Raw genomic sequence first — 16,414 nt, forward strand, 5'->3', positions numbered from 1 at the left:
TGAGATTACTGCTGAAAGAGACTCCAAGAAGATCCGCAGAAGAGCAGAGAGAGAATCTGCTTCTGTAAACGGTGGGGAGATCAATTATCAATGTTTTCCTCACACTTCCAAAACCAAGTTTTATTTTGGTCCAATACATTTCTGCTGCTCTGAGAAGGACTCACCTTTGCCAACTTTCCAATTAAGGGCCAGAGTATAAAGAGCAGGAGAGAGCAGCTTAGACCTGTGGTGCACTGATGGCACACCACTAGCATGTGCTATTCTCCATAATCTCAAACTCAAACTTCTCAAAACTTGGAGCTTAACCAAAAGCCGCTCTTGAAGGCAACTAAACTCCATTCAAAAATTGCAAACTTTAACTCGCAGAGAACAAGTCATTTCTTAGAGCACTTTTACTTTATTTTTGTTGAGGTGCAAAGGACATTTGTTTTCTTTGTAAACAAAGAATACATTGTATTTGAAGATATTAAGGTAAATCTTTGCAGAGGAGGAGATGCCGAGAAGTTGTGAGCAAAAACTGAATCCTACATTTCCCTGAAGAATGTCTTCTATAATTTTTGGTTGGGGCTTTTTCTTTTTGAATATTGTGTAACTTGGTTGTTCGCTGCTTTCAACCCAGGAAGCCGATCTCCATCATATTGGCTTTCTTAAAAGTCAGTTTCCTTTTTTTTCCTGCGCTTTTCTTTCCTCCGACAGACTTCCCCCTGACCTTTTACCCTTGCCTGCAGCCATCAGCATTATAACACCAAGCTCAACTTTGGATGAACGAGTAGAAAAACAACAAACAACAGACCTGACTGATGAGTTTGTTGCTGGTTCTCCACAGACGTACATGCAGTCTGAGGGTGTTTCCGGGGCTGAACTTTGATTTCAGGTAGAGAGAGGGGATTCAGTATATAGGAAGGGCATATTTTACCCTGGGGGTGTTTCCATCTCTGCTTTCTGTGCAATGTTACATATTAAATGCTGTTATTCAGCCGGGGGAATAACTGACCTGTCAACCAGTTCACACCACCTGTCCCATCACTAGACGATGACCTGCTCCGACTTGGCTCTGTTTCTGCAGATTGATACATCCTGTTCCCCCCTCTGAGGTCTTATAACAGAACAGCCACAGGGTAATAGCCACACTACACACATACACACACACACACACACACACACACCCTGAGAAGGTAATGACGTTTCTGAACCTCTTCATTTTGTCTTTCAAATCAGAAAATATCATGGTTTGTAGAAATAAATTGTATGGAGGAGTCCCACAAGTGAATGATTCAGCCAACAGTATTTGGACTGCAAAGGTTAAGTTTTGGTCACTCCTTTCCTTTATCTGAGATGGATGTAAGCAGTCAAATACTTAGTACCAAACTTTTGTGCTGCAAAGCCTGTTGCTTTTGCAGAGCTTTATCCAGCGTTTACCCTCAGGGACATGAACAGTTCTATCCAAGAACTCGTCATGACCCTCAAAATCGACATTTTGCACATCTATATTGGAACCAAAGTAATTATTCCACGATAAAAGCTATGCTTTTAAGGATTACTGACTTATTGCACTGGTGACATCACATGGATCTGAGAAGTGCAGATTGAGGCCGGATAGTGGAGATGCAAGACTGACATCATACCCCTTCCACTGACTAAAGCACTAATGAAATGTCAAAGATGACCTCAGGTGTGTACAGTTCACAGCAGGACAGATTCTTGAGCCTGTTTGAAACAGCCACTCACAGTCGTAGTATATGCAGCGACTCCTGTATTAGTGTTTGTTGTGTTTGTCTGTATCGCTCAAAATAAAGAAAATACTTGGACCACTGCACAATACGGTCATTTGTAAAACTGTACTACCTCAAATACAAGCTTTGCTACATTAACTGCTGTGAAGTATATCAGGTTTTAAGGTCTGAAGAGTTGATATAATTGTTTTGAGGGAATCAAACTTACACTAACTGTGGGAAAATCACATCTTTTTTTCAGACTTTAACAAACAACGATTGTAGTCATAGACAACTTTTTTAGCAAGCTTTTGTTTTCTTTGATATAAAGAATATAATTGATATTGATATAATTGATATAAATTTGTCTGTTAAACTACTCTCGATACCATGTCAAAATGTGATGTTTTTTGTTTTTTTTTACCTTAATAGTTTTATTTCTGAAACATGAGAGCTATTTGTTTGTGTCAGCATGCTGAGCTCAGGGATTATTCTCAATCTTTGGTAAATATTTGCCTCTGCTGAGCTGGACGCAGAGTGTTTCAGAGAGGATGATCCACGCATGGCTGAAGCTCGCCGGGATGCCGTCGCTGCAGATCGACTCATCAGAGAGCAATGATAACACACAGGAAGATTTAAAACCCTGTCCTCATTCTGAGTTCGACTTTGAGCGGGGAACTGAACCTGTCAGCTGGTGGAGCGTGGCGGGGGTCCATACACACTGAATCACTCACACCTCTCCGGTCAGATTTAACATAATCAGGCTCTCTGCTGGAGAAGTGTCCTCTTCAGATTCAGTGGACACATACAGGCTGGATTCTCTCCAGGTGGCAAAAACTTGAGGCAAAGACACATCTGAGGGATTTTAAGAGTTTATAGTTGAGTGATAAAAAATTCCTCTTAATCCTGAAACTGTCTGAGTCAAAGAGATGAAAGTACAGAGACAAGAGGATAAAAGAGAAACCTGAGTACAGTGTCAGAGATGAGAGTGGAGGAGAACGTGTTGGTTCGCAGGCTGTTTGTACTTTAAATAGTGTGAGTGAACTCAGAGGAAGATCTCATTTATTTTGTATCTGACTTTTTATATCCCCAACTTTCATCCATGTCCATGCAGTAAAGACCACACTTCTAAAATGTGTTGAGTATAGACTTTCCTTTTGAACTTTATGAATTAACAAAGTCCATTCGAGGTCCATGCAGTCATTGACAGGCCCAGGTTGTTCCTCAATAAATGATCCAAATACTAAAGGTCACCAGACTCCATTAATGAAAATTGTAATTTTACATCCCAGAAGACAAACAAGTTTGTTTGTTTCATGTGTGACTTGATGTTTTGTTATCTCGGTTCATGTCCATTATCTATGCCTATTTCTCTATTTCTCCTGTTGGGTGTCCAATCCCTACTGTCATTGGATGAGAGACCGGGTACACCTTAGACTGGTCGCCAGTCAATCACAGGGCTGACACATAGATATAGACAAAGGGCCACACTCGCATTTGAACCAGGAACCTCCTGGTTGTAAGGCAACAGCGCAGACCGCTGCACCATCATGCGGCTGACTCCTGTGCTCTGTGGTTAAAATTACTGTCACTGTCAATGGAGTCAGATGGTTTTGGATGTGGGCCTCCTTCTTGAACATTGGCATGTAAAGGTGTTAGTTCAAATCCAACCCAATATTTGTCATACTTCACGAAAAAAAAGATGAGCGATTAGGTGTTCTGTAAATTAAAATTGCAGCTTTTAGTTGAATGTTGAATGTTTCTGACAGATACTATGTTGTCACTGAACCTCTATATTGACAACAGAGCTGACTTTTAAAAATAACAGAATAATCCATTTAAGTTGAAGTTGTTAACGCGCCACGCAGCAGTTTGTAAAAGTCTGAACTGCCAACAATGATTCAGTAAAACTCCTTTGTTTATCACATTATTTATCCTCAGTGTTAGACATGTGGGCTTAAACTGCAATGTGGATCTCTGCGTATCCTCACAGCTGATATGACGCCCCACCCTTCTTGACGCAGCACTCAGAGCAGCAGCGGCACCAAGCTAATCGATGCTTTGACGTGGTGATTCATAGCCTTTGCTGAAATCAGCAGGATGAGTGGTTTGGGAGAAGCGAGTGGATTCTCCCTCCCTCAGACTCTGCTCCTCCTGCTTTTAATTGGATCTCTGTTTGAGGCTTCCAAGAAGTTCTCATCGGGGCTTTACCCACAATGCATGGCTCTACTCTTCATAACCTACATTACTAATGGAGACAAATGTTGCATTGCATCCTGGGAGAGTTCTCTAATAGAAGGAGCAGGAAACAGGGAAAGGGATGGGCTTTTTTCTGTTTAAATCCTGAGAGTAAAACAGCTGCAGAGTTCAATGATGCTTTTATTTCTTCTTATTAAAAGCTCATCCAGCAAACCTGCTGCTGCCCTGCTGTCTAAACTATGACACGTTTCTTATCAGGCCGCTCCCACATTAGTGACATCACAATGGACTCATGCATTCAGAAGTGAGTTCAAAGTCATGAACAAACATCGGGCCAACAGTGAATCATGACAAGGTCCCACAGACTGAAGGTCCCACAGACTCAGGGCATCTTTAAGTAGAAGAAAAGACAAAAAAAGCCTTATTTACTTCTTCAGATATGTATCACAGCTTTAAGTGAGAGCACAGAACTCACCTCACTAGGAACATACTGGAGATTTTCCTTCTTCTTCACTCCTTGAAATCAAACAGAAAATATTCAATAATTGTGACACAATCCTTTCCATTGCAACTGTTTCATGTTGTGTTTCTATATGTTTCAATTTATCTTTTACCCATTCACTTTGTTTACAGAGCACCAAAAACCAAGGCTACAATGTTCTTTACATAATGTACTTATCCTGACAATACACACAGATTCAATACAACCTTGAAAGAAAAACAACAATGTAGCAATAAACATGTTGACACAGGGCTTCACACTTGCAGAAAACTCATGAAAAACTCCTGATATTTGACAGAAAAACTGAATGTACGAACGCAAAGGGCCACATTTTTCAGTCGGACTCCACCTGGAGTTTCTCCTTCAGACCCCTAATATGTTTTCTGCAGCAAGTCAAAGTGAGCTAATGTGAGATCACAGCAGGATATTATCCGGAGAATTCACCCCGAATTATGTACTGTACTTGGAAACAAGAGCGGAAAGTAAGCCATCACTGACAGAGTGAGCAGAACACTTCTTCGCCTTAAGAAGGTCCATCATCCATTGAGTCGTAACTTTAGCACCCTGTGAAGAGAGTGATACAAAAACCTACACTATTACAGGATGGTTTTCAATCGGACCAACATTTCTAAGACAGATTGCACTTAAAAGCATACGTTTAAATTTAGTCGATGTCGCCCCCTTGAGCACCACCATTAAACCAGAACAAACACAACACCTGGCAACACGTCCGCTATTCTGAAGTGTCTGATCACCTGCAGCGACACACCTCCAAACCCCTATCCACTCACATTTACACAAAGAGCAATCAATTATAACACACTGTAATTAAGCACCATTTAGGTGGTTGAAAGAAATGCCATGTTCTGCATTGTTGTGTTAGCAGGTTAATGTTAATAAATAAATAAATTGACACAGAATGACTTTTATCTAAACACACTTACATAACATCTGTAAGTATGTTATTGTTATTTTCTGTAGTCCTTGACTAAAATAACGTTATATGCAAGACCGTTCCAAGACTGCGACAACAGCACAGCTAGCACTTCTCCCTCATTGTAGACATTTAAAGAGACTTGATTTCTGCTGTGGTTGTTTAAAATGTTGCACTAGCTCCTTCATGAAAAACATTCAGCTGTCATACACATTATGTTGGCTTACATATGTCAATGTGAGGAATATATAACTAGTATACAATATATTTATCAGAGACAATCATTTTAAGAAGATGTCCTTTATTAATTAGGTGGCATTATCAAAGCAATAGGTGAAATCTGAGAAACTAAAAATGGCCAGACACAGGCCTTCACTTATAGTCTGCTTTATAACACAAAAATAAGGTGAGTTTTTATTTCACCCAAAAACAGAAAACCAAGTTTAAAAACCCAATTATAAGAACTAGGCATATAAAAGATGTCAATTTGATATAACTTTAAATCAAGATGATGAAATCAATGCAGAACCTTATGCCTCCATCCTTTGGTATGAGGACCACTGGGTTATACCACTCGCTCTTTAAAGCCTCATTGATCGCCAGGGACAGCATTAGGTCAACCTCCCTCCTCAGTGAGGCCAGCAGCCACTCAAGGATCCTTGAAATTAACCTTGTCACCTTCTCTCTCAGCAATGTCATTTCAGATCACTGAACTAAACTTGGCAGGTCACTGCCCAAAACACCAACAGCCCCGCCTCCCTCCGCAACGACACTGACCAGGACTTACAACAGACCTGTGCATTGCACATAAAATGTATTAATTACACAATAATCAGCATTTTACCATGCACACATTTTCTTATTCTCCAATAACAATGTACATCAACCATACTGCAGAATATTTTCATGTGCAATATAGAATTCTTCTAAAAACGGTTTATGTGCAACCGTTTTTTTCTGATACGGTTTAAAATCATCCTCCTCACACACAAAGCACTAAATAACCTGGCCCCACCTTACCTCACTGACCTGCTTCACCACCACACCCCCTCCCGTGACCTCCGCTCTTCTAAAGGAAACACCCTCTCCCCACCTACACGGACCAAGCACCGAACCTGGGGAGACAGAGCCTTCTCCATCGCTGCCCCCTCCCTCTGGAACTCACTCCCCAAACCCATCCGTTCCTGCACACACCTCCCAACTTTCAAGACCATGCTCAAAACCCACCTCTATAAACTAGCTTTTAATACTTAACTTCTTCTTTCCCCTCTTCTCTTTCTGTTTCTCTGTCTTTACTGTTTTTAACTGTTTACTGTGATTTCTTTTTTACATGTAAAGTGCCTTTGAGCCCTCGTAAAAGCGCTTACAAATTAAATGTATTATTATTATTATTATACATTTCATGTGCAATATGATTTCATATTCATAAAAAACGTGCATTTCTTGAACTTAAAAAAATAATAATCTAGATGTGTGTGCAAGGCTGAAGACGAATGTGACTTTTTTGTCAATAGATGCACAGAAAAATTCATAATGTGCAATGACAATACAGGCATTTATTCATGTCTATGCTTACTTAAGTGAAAATGCATATGCCACAGTTTTTTGTAAACTACAACATCAATTCTTTAATTTTTGTTAAATTTATTTTATTGCAAAAACAATTGAAAGATTATTAGATAAAGGTGGATTTTGTTTTTAGGAGACGTTTTAGCAACTGACTGTATATTTGGATTACCTTCTTTAGTGTTTTTCTGCATATAAATTAGATTTTGTTAGCTATGTTTCACTGCTTAAATATATCTAATACACCAAATCTGTATTTAAACACTTCATCATGTTTTTATGTCACAGATCTTTGGTCCGGTCTGTGTCCTTAGTGTAAATCTTTTGCAGAGTCTAGTGGAACTCAGCTCGGTTAAAATATGTGACACAAGTAGAAGATTCAGCTGTCGACACAAATAGTACAAAAAGATGGAAATAATCTCTCCAGGACAAAATGAAACTCTCGCCACTAGAACTTGAAAAGTTCTGAATCTTCACTCTCCAGAAGTGCTCTTCTACACTTCCTGTAAAAACATCAAACTCAGCACAAAAACACGTCAAACTGTCCTCACCTCAATACCACAGAAGTGTGTTCAGTTTGAGAGAAGCCCTGCAGCGCAAAGAGTCAGCAGCAGCTTCATTTCAGAAACTACAGAACACCTTCTACTAAAACGGACATCCATCCTGCTGAACATTTTACTGAAAACTATGAACTCTGACTGGACTAAACTATCACATGCTGCTCTGTTTACAATTTACTATTGTACTCTTTAATACACTTTCCAGTTACACTAGGATACAATATAAACAGTATCACTCTGTTATTAAGATTCATCACGTCTCAGAAAAAACTGTAGTGATGTTATTACTGAGGCTCATCTATGCGGACACAGTTTTCCTGTATAACGTACTAAATTTAATAATAAATTCATTAGCTTAATTTTTCAAACGGAAAAAAAACACATGTATAAACCTCCAGAAGAACAATTAAGAGACTCTCAAGTGTATATTTTTATCAATTCACCATCTCTGTTTTTCTTCTCTTGAGGAGAGTTTTCCTTTTTTAGAATTTGTAGGTGTAAAATATTTCCCCCTGTGCAATCATTGTGCATCTCTGCAGCATGACACTGACGCAAAACATTCAGAGTGTTTCAGGCTCACAAACAGACGCCTCACTTTGCGTCCTTGAGCCGATTAATCTGCTCAACTCTCCTCGCTGATCGCAATTAAGAGATGAGAAAGTTCCAAAGCGCTCCTCCTTCCCTCCCTCCATCTCCTCATCTCCCTCTCTCTCTCAATAACAAGGCTTCGCTCGTCCCTTCCTCTTACCTCTCTGATATCCTCTTATCTGTGTTCGCAGTCACACTGGGATAATTGTGCACCTATAATGGAGAAATTAGTCGGCCCTGAAATGAGCTCCTCTCTGTCTTTTTTTTACAGAGGCTGAACGCCGCCGCATGCCTCGCCCTGCCACATCAAACTACGACAAGTTGAGGAGGAGGGGGAGGAGGAAGGAGCACTGCTGCAAGGCATTCTCCACAAATCAGCTTTCACTCTGCAGCTTCCTATCCACCTCTCTCCCTCCTCTGCTCTCTCTTCTTATTCCAAAAGTGTGAATAAAAATCTGTGGGCATTTTGAGCCAAGCGTGTTCATTCAAAAAAAAAAATATTTCATTGGAGCACTGTTGGCCTGGTTAGTGTGTGGGTCACATGTACAGAGGCTGTAGTCCTTGAAGCTGGCGCCTCGGGTTCAAATCCGACCTTTTTTTCCTTTTCTTCATATGATTCCACACTCTCTCTGCCCCTGATTTTTGAATCTATCCACAGAACCATCTCTACTGTAAAGGCATATGAAGCCCTAAAAATAACTCTTTAAAAAAATGTATTTCCTTTGGAATTACGTCTCTATCAAACACATTTGTCATTCAATGAAACAAGTCCTAGATTCAGCCGCAGCAGTGATTTGTATTTTTTTTTTTACATTTCTGTCTTGATTATCAATTAATTTAACAAATAGTTTTCCATTTCTAAAAGTCAGAAAGTAATAATAATTTTATAATAATTTTGTTTGAAGTGAGGTATAATCTCCTATTGCAGCCAATCACCCATACAGAGGTCAGTGTACAATCTGTCTCTTCATAGCAATGGTCATATTTGTGTTTACAGCAACATCAACTCAAATCTGAAACCTCATTTTGGATACAAAATGCAAATGCATGCATATTTCCATCCACGACTTTTATGCAAATATTCGTTGTTTCATCATGGTTAGCAGTAGGAGGTGTTGATTTTCCGACTGGTGCCCTTAAATCACTGCAGAGGAAGACTTCACGAGGAGAGAACATTTATATTTTAATGGAGTAATGTAAAAGAAAATTCTAAATAATATACCGTAGTCTAGTCTACTGCAGCTAACCTTGGAAATGAAGTACTTTGATGATGTTACATTTTAAAGCTGACCCTGCTTTTTCATAAACATTGATTGAAATTGCTAATAGGTAAACAGTAAATAGTCTTGAGCTTGTATAATGCTTTTCTATATTTGTCTGACTACTCAAAGTGCTTTACACCTACACATTCACACACTGATGGTAAAGGTTCCTATATTGGGAGACCATCAGAAGTAACTAAACCCATACAGTCATACACAGCCGACAAAGCAGGGGAGCGATTCGAGGGTTAAGTGACTTGCGAACCTTCTGGTTGAGAGACAACGACTCTATACCAACTGAGCCACAAGAACTTAGTTTTCTTCAGCCAGCAAGTAACACATTCATCATCAGAAACTGAAGCCTTGTGCAAGAAAGTCTTGTGTCTGGTGTTTGCAGGAAGATGACTGAGGAGTGTGATTTAGAGCTTAAAATAATCTTAGAGCAGTGCTGGAGTACAGAAAATGAACCAAAGGCATGGGAAAACAGATAAATGTGGATGAAATGTGTGGCTGCTCCATCATGCAAACACACAGTTGAGTGGATGATATGTTCTAATGTGTTACACCCACACTGTGTTCCGACCTACTCATCTGTGGTCATTGAACCATCAGCAGGAAAACACAGATAGCGAGCGTGCCGGAGGAGGAAGCAGCCGCTGGGATATTTGCTGATTGAGAGCTTTAAACCTACAATGAAAGTGTAATTGAAAAGGCGAGTTTAGCCCGACAGCCTTTTGTGATATCTTTTTAATTAAGTTTCCTTTTCTTATATGCGATCGGCACGAGCGATAGGAGCAGCAGCAACGACACGCACAAGGTTTTGTTCATTAAAATGTGGATCTTGAAGAATGTAGTGCTAATTAAAATTCAAGCAGATGAGAAAAAAGCTGCTGTGGATGCATGGTGACACAGAGAAACACACAGTCCACTTCATAGGCAGCTGGGAGGAAACATACAGAGGATGTCACATACATGTGATTAATATGAGCACCTTATGTTAGCGTTGTATGAACCAGCTGTTACAATTAAACCATTTTATAAAATATGAGATGCAACAATACCTGTCAGTACTCTGGGGGGCTTTACATGATATTAAACACAAAACATAATGGTGTCTGCTTTAGTGAACCCAGAGTTTCTCTAAAAGGAAAAAATGTAACACTTTAGGTTGTGACATTAGGGTTTTAATCATGGGTATACTGATGAAAGGTTGTGGTTAGCCTAGCCTAGCTCAGCATTAAGACTTTGAACAGAGGGGAAAAGCTAGCCTGTTTCTTTCCCAATCATATTGTCTTTTCAAGAAAACAGCAAAGTTTGGCTAGTTTTTAACTTTATATTCAGTCTATGTAGAGATATGAATGCTTAAGATCTGAACAAACAGCTTGTTAACACACAGTACACATTGTATTCAGCATGCTAAGAAGGTCCTATCCATACATTTTCTTGTTAGCCTTCATAATAATTTTTTGATCATCTATAATTAAGCTTGAATAGTAAGCCGTTTGGCATTATCTCTATCTCTAAAGCATGTGCTGACTTTGTCCTCATACAGACTTAACAAACAACTTACATGTATGCACTTGTATATTTAGGCATATGTTTCCTGGGACAACTTCAGAAACCTGCTGAATCATGCTAGTCTGATCTGCTGCTCTGATCTACAGTATTTTGACAACACTGCATGACTCGCTCTTGATGTCTCTGTTCATTGGATGCATCCCTCTTCTACCTGGTGTATTGAAGAGGAGAATTCAGAGCGTTTTACATTTACTACTTAATTACAGACTCTGGATTTTAGGCGAAAACAACACGTTTTGTTTTGTTACATGTAAAGTATTTGGTGAAAACTAATTTAAACAAAATCATTATCAGTGACTGTCTGTCATTCAGCTAGTGGTGAGAAGTTGGGAAGTAAGCATTATTTTTTTTAATCTCTCTTGTCAGGCCCTACACACTATGTCTACATCAAATTGCATGGCAATCCTCTTATTTCTGTAGATATTCCTCTCTCTTTTGAAGGTGTTAGTTCAACAGTCAAATAAACTAGTCAACATCTGTCGAGCTGATGGCTTCATGTCTAATAAAAAAATTTAATTGTTCGCAGGTGTGACTCTTGAAACTCGAGAGCCTGTTGACTAGTTTGACAACAAGTCAGTGACAGTTAAAAATACCAAAAGTGTCTTTGATTGCTCTGAGGAATGAAGATGGCATCTGTGTGAAAGCTAAGAAGTCTTTGTCTTCAATCGAAGAGAACGAAGCGAGAAGACGACAAGGATCTTTGTGAATAGAAACCCTAAAGAGGGTTTTCAGCCGAGCAGAAATAACCTCTCAAATTTCCTTTTTACAGAGAGAGAGAGAGCCAATCATAGCAGTGATGTTAAAGAATGAATCCAATGAAGAGGAGTCACCATAAACACGACCATTTTTCCTGACAACGCTGATTGAGAGGCTGGAGGAAACAAATGGAGCAGCTGTTTGGGCTGTGTTCATGCTCGCTTCCTGTTTGTCTAAGTACTTTTTCTCTACTTTTAACGTCTATTCAGCCTCTGCAGAAACGGGCGTTCTGCCTGTTGTGCCGTGTTGATGACTTTGGAGGCAAGTTAATGAAGGGCGATGCCGAAGCAGAAAGCCGCAGATGAGGAGAAATAAAGACCAGAGAGGGTTTTTTAACACCAAATGCAGCCAAACGCAATTATGTGGATGTGGATTACTGCTTAGGGAGGAGTTTTTGAGGAGACGTTGCTGCGTTTGTGCTGCTGTTTCCAATGAAAGTTCTTATTGAGTTGGCTGTTTGTTAAAGTTTTTGTGCTCCGCTGGGAAGCAAAGCCCATACTGTCACTGCAAGTTTAAATATTTAAACAGATTTTCATTAACAGTTTACTTTTACTGATCTAATGTGCCCAAACATTAGAACACTATTCTCCCTTATTCCTCACCAATGTTGTGACCTTTGATTTTATTTATTTTACAAAGCTATGAAAAGTTCTTAGAAAGTATAATAGGCTATGGCCGCGACAACACAATCCTTTGGGACAAATGTGTGCGATTAAAGAATGTCCACCAAAACTTCTTATTGTTGTAAAGGACTGGTTGAGTGTTTCGGCCCTTTTGTAAAGATTCATTCATCGACAGGATAGAGTCTGAAATCAGGCAGAGAGAGAGTGGGGAATGGCATGTGGAAACGATGCTACAAGTAGGATTTAAACCAGGACCACCCACTTACAAGACAGCTTCTATCACGTGCACTTTTTGAGGTCTAAATGACAAGTACTGTATATTTAAAAAGTAAATTGCTTCAGCCAGCAAAGTGAGGCAAGATCTCCATCAACAGACTGTTCATTGTTTTGCTTCAGGGTGGAAAAAATTAACTTTTTCTTTACTGAGAATGTAAAGGCCTCAGAATCAATATTCAGAATATGTCGTGTCTTAATCTGTTTTGGGGGGAAAGGTGCTTCATTTGATTATCTCTGGATCTTTGGATTAACCCTCCTGTCATGGCACAAAGAGCCTCATACAGTTTACTGCTGATGCACTTAAATGATTTTTTTCTATTAATAAGTCAGAGAGTTTGTGAGAACCCATTTTTATCCATATTATACAATGAAATGTATGCATTTAAGAATCTTGCATGCACTGGCTTGCAGGAATATAAAAACCCCCAGTATGCTACATTTTACCTGCATTTGTGTGCTTGTGTGTGCGCGTTGGATGTTGCTGGGCTAATGAATTAAACAGCAGGCTCATTACACACCTAAACGCACACACACAAACACACACACACACACTCTAAACAGCCTCCAACAACGCCCGCTTGCTGGATCCCATTCAATGCTGATTTAATCAAACTCCACTCGGCCTTTTGTGTCCTTTTGTTTCATGGGTTTATTTTCCTTGGCGCTGTGGACGGCTGCAGGGGAAGGACACACAGAAAGAGAAAGCTGCGGTCAGATAAAAATATTGGATGAAATCATCTTTTGTCACAGATTAAATAGCCCACAGGGTTTTTGTTGTGTGTGTGTTTTTTTTATTCATTCAATTCAGTGTATTAATTGCTGATGACAATAGAAATCTAAGGGAGGTGAGGGAGAAAATATAGATAACCTTAGAACAAATTTGTATGGATGTTAAAACTCTCAGACCACACATCAAAGATGCCACTTTCTTCTAAGACACCAGACTCAATTGAGAAATACATTTCCCTGGTAGAACATATGAGATTCTGGTCTATTTTTCTTTACATTAAGCTAATTTTTATTCTATGTCCATTTTTCTTTTGTTGTGGCAAATATTGTGTAGAAAATAAACTAACAGCCTCATTCTTACATGTCACAGAATAACACAAATTGACTTTAAAGGGCAACAACGGACCAGCAAGTCCAGTATTCGGTGAGATTTTAAGAAGTTGTATTTTCTTTCCAAAATACAAAAAAAAAACAACATTGTCCACTTCCAAACATTAAACCCCCAAGTGCAACACACCCCAATGTCTGCAAAGGTGTGAGGGCCATCTTCATGCTTCCTGCAGCTTTAACTTACATAAGCAATCAGCCTAAACTGTGATACTGTATTTGTACTTACAAAGAAGCACTATATATCGCATTGCAATTTTGTGTTTTTGAACAAATAAATGTACACAAAAAAAGTCTGCATTATTTTCTGTATTTCCTTATTTGCAGCAATTCCTCATAAATCTCTATTTGAAGAACATTTCCTTTTGTCTTAACTTGGCTAAAAAAAGCATGCAACCTTCATTTAGTGCAGAAAGAGGGCCAGATGAAGGATAAAATGTTGACAAGGAAGAAAAGCACTCAATATCGCAAACTGAGGTTTAAGGATTGTCATCTTAACACAGCTAAAACATAGAAAGGCTGGTCGTGTTTTACTTGCTTCATAAACAATTACCAATTTCCCTGTTGGTTAAAAAAAAAGGGCTTCTGCAGATCAAATAACATAAATGAATATAGCAGCAGAATCAGAGCCGAGCATAAAATCAGCTCTCACTGTGGACCTCCAGCAAGTGTTTAAAGAGAGAACCAGCTGTCAGCGGATATGACTCTAATAGTGGAATAATCCAGGAGTTCATTTGTGAAACGCCCTGTAAATACCAGCAGCATGAATCCCTGGACTCTGCAGGAACTCACTGGGCAGCGAGCACTAACTCTGTTCATGTTAAGGGCAGTCAGTTCCTCTATTAGAGGCCTATGCGCTGTTTGCTCTGTAATTACTACAGCAGCTAGAGTGCTCGCTGCTAATGTTCATTGTGGTAAAGTGGTTTAAAAACACATACAGTGAACTGCTGCTGTGAAATGACCATTGCATCAATAAAGCAGTAGCAGCAGGAACACGCAACTGGACAACAACAACAAAAACAACTCAAGCAGAGAGTTTACCTTCTCTTCATGGAGATAGATTTGAGGTTGTTAAGGTGCTTTTAGGCTTAAAGGGTTAGGGTAGGACACAGATGGATGTGTAAGGGCGTTAAAGGGGGATTCTCTAAGTTGATGTTTGCAGTCTTGTTGAAAGTATTGCACACTGTCGGTACCACAAAACATACAGAGAGGTGTTGTAAGAGTAGTTCAAAACAGAGTTTGCAAACAGATATTGAAATGTGTTTTCTGTCCCTTAAGTCTCCCTGTGTGGTCATGTTTGGCAGGTGTCAAACAGAGTACAAATAGCCTGAACATCTCGACTGCTGTCCTGGTCCTTCTGTGAAGAAGTACTTTGTTTTTTAACTTCTTTTCGAGTACAGCTGCCCTGCAGTTCTCAGCCTGTTTGGTTTCATTGGTGTTATAAAGAAATGTCTTAAGTATTAATAACTTTAATAAGTTTAACACTCCCAGCCTCGATGAGGACTCTCACTCTTTAATAATGAAGCTGGCTGCAGTTAATCCTGGGAGAAAAGCTCGTACAGAGGGCACAAATTCAAGTTCTCAGCCTGTGGTGGAATGAAACAGAACAAATCAGGGCCAAGCTGACATTAGCCTCCCGCTAGCAGGACGCCCACTCCTCATGAAGGCCAATTACTGCTCCTGCACACACGCTGCACAGGGCTTCCTCCACTTCTGCTGCTTTTTTTCCCCTTGTGGGGTTAAAGGAGGTGAGAGGAAGTGGACGGTTTTTACCTGCACAAAGGGGACAGAGCAGACACGTCTGCCAGACCTGACATGTTTTTTCCTTTCTGTACCTTTTTTCTCCAGGCCCGGCTGCTGTGTAATGAGCCTATCTGGCCCTAAGAGAGAGCATTAGCAGTCGGTCGGCTCTCCCTGCTATCTGTGACACTTGACTGCAGAGGAGGAGGAGGAGGAGGAGGAGAGCCATTTTCTCTTTGAAGAAGATATCAGAATCATTTCATATTTCCTGCTCATCATCTTTCAGAGCGGAGCTGCAGGGCGGCTAAGCTCTGCTTCATCACAGCTCATAGCTCCACACTCATGTCAGGGTCAGCAGGGAGTTTAATGTACCTAGGTCAGTTTTGTCTGTAGGGGATGAAAATTATGAGCTTTGGTGAAGACCCACTGTATGTGGGGAAAGCAATAAATTAAAGCCACTTTTCAAATACCTGAACTCTGCATGTAATGATATAAAAGGCATACTGTAAAGACCTCAGGTTTTCTCCTAAATGTTCTTGATTCAGGTTCTTTGTGTCATCCAATTATGTGAGGTTCCTTTCTTATTTTGATAAGAAACAATAATACAGCCTATGATTGACTTTGTTATAGGGACGTGTGTATAAAAACTACAAGTATAACAAATAGGCTTAAATGCAAGATAGCCAATAGAAATGAAAGAGAAGTGAATTAAATGTCTATCAGGAGAGAAAGATTAATCACTTGTTTTCTTGCTCATCATTATGAACACTGTGGACACTATTCACAGAGGATTGCACAGTTTGCACTCGCTAACCCTGTGCAAATTAGTCCAAAATTAGTGCAATTTACAAAACACATATACAGTGGATAAATGTTCTCCTGACTGCACTGCAGAGCAAACAGTGTCTCTGTGCACCAGTACTGTTGGCACACATTTAAACGAGACATATACACTTGCAATTAGAGACAGCAAGCCAATTTTACTTTAGATTGACAGATATA

This window comes from Symphodus melops, assembly GCF_947650265.1.
Source record: "Symphodus melops genome assembly, chromosome: 9".
NCBI classification, from domain to species: domain Eukaryota; kingdom Metazoa; phylum Chordata; class Actinopteri; order Labriformes; family Labridae; genus Symphodus; species Symphodus melops.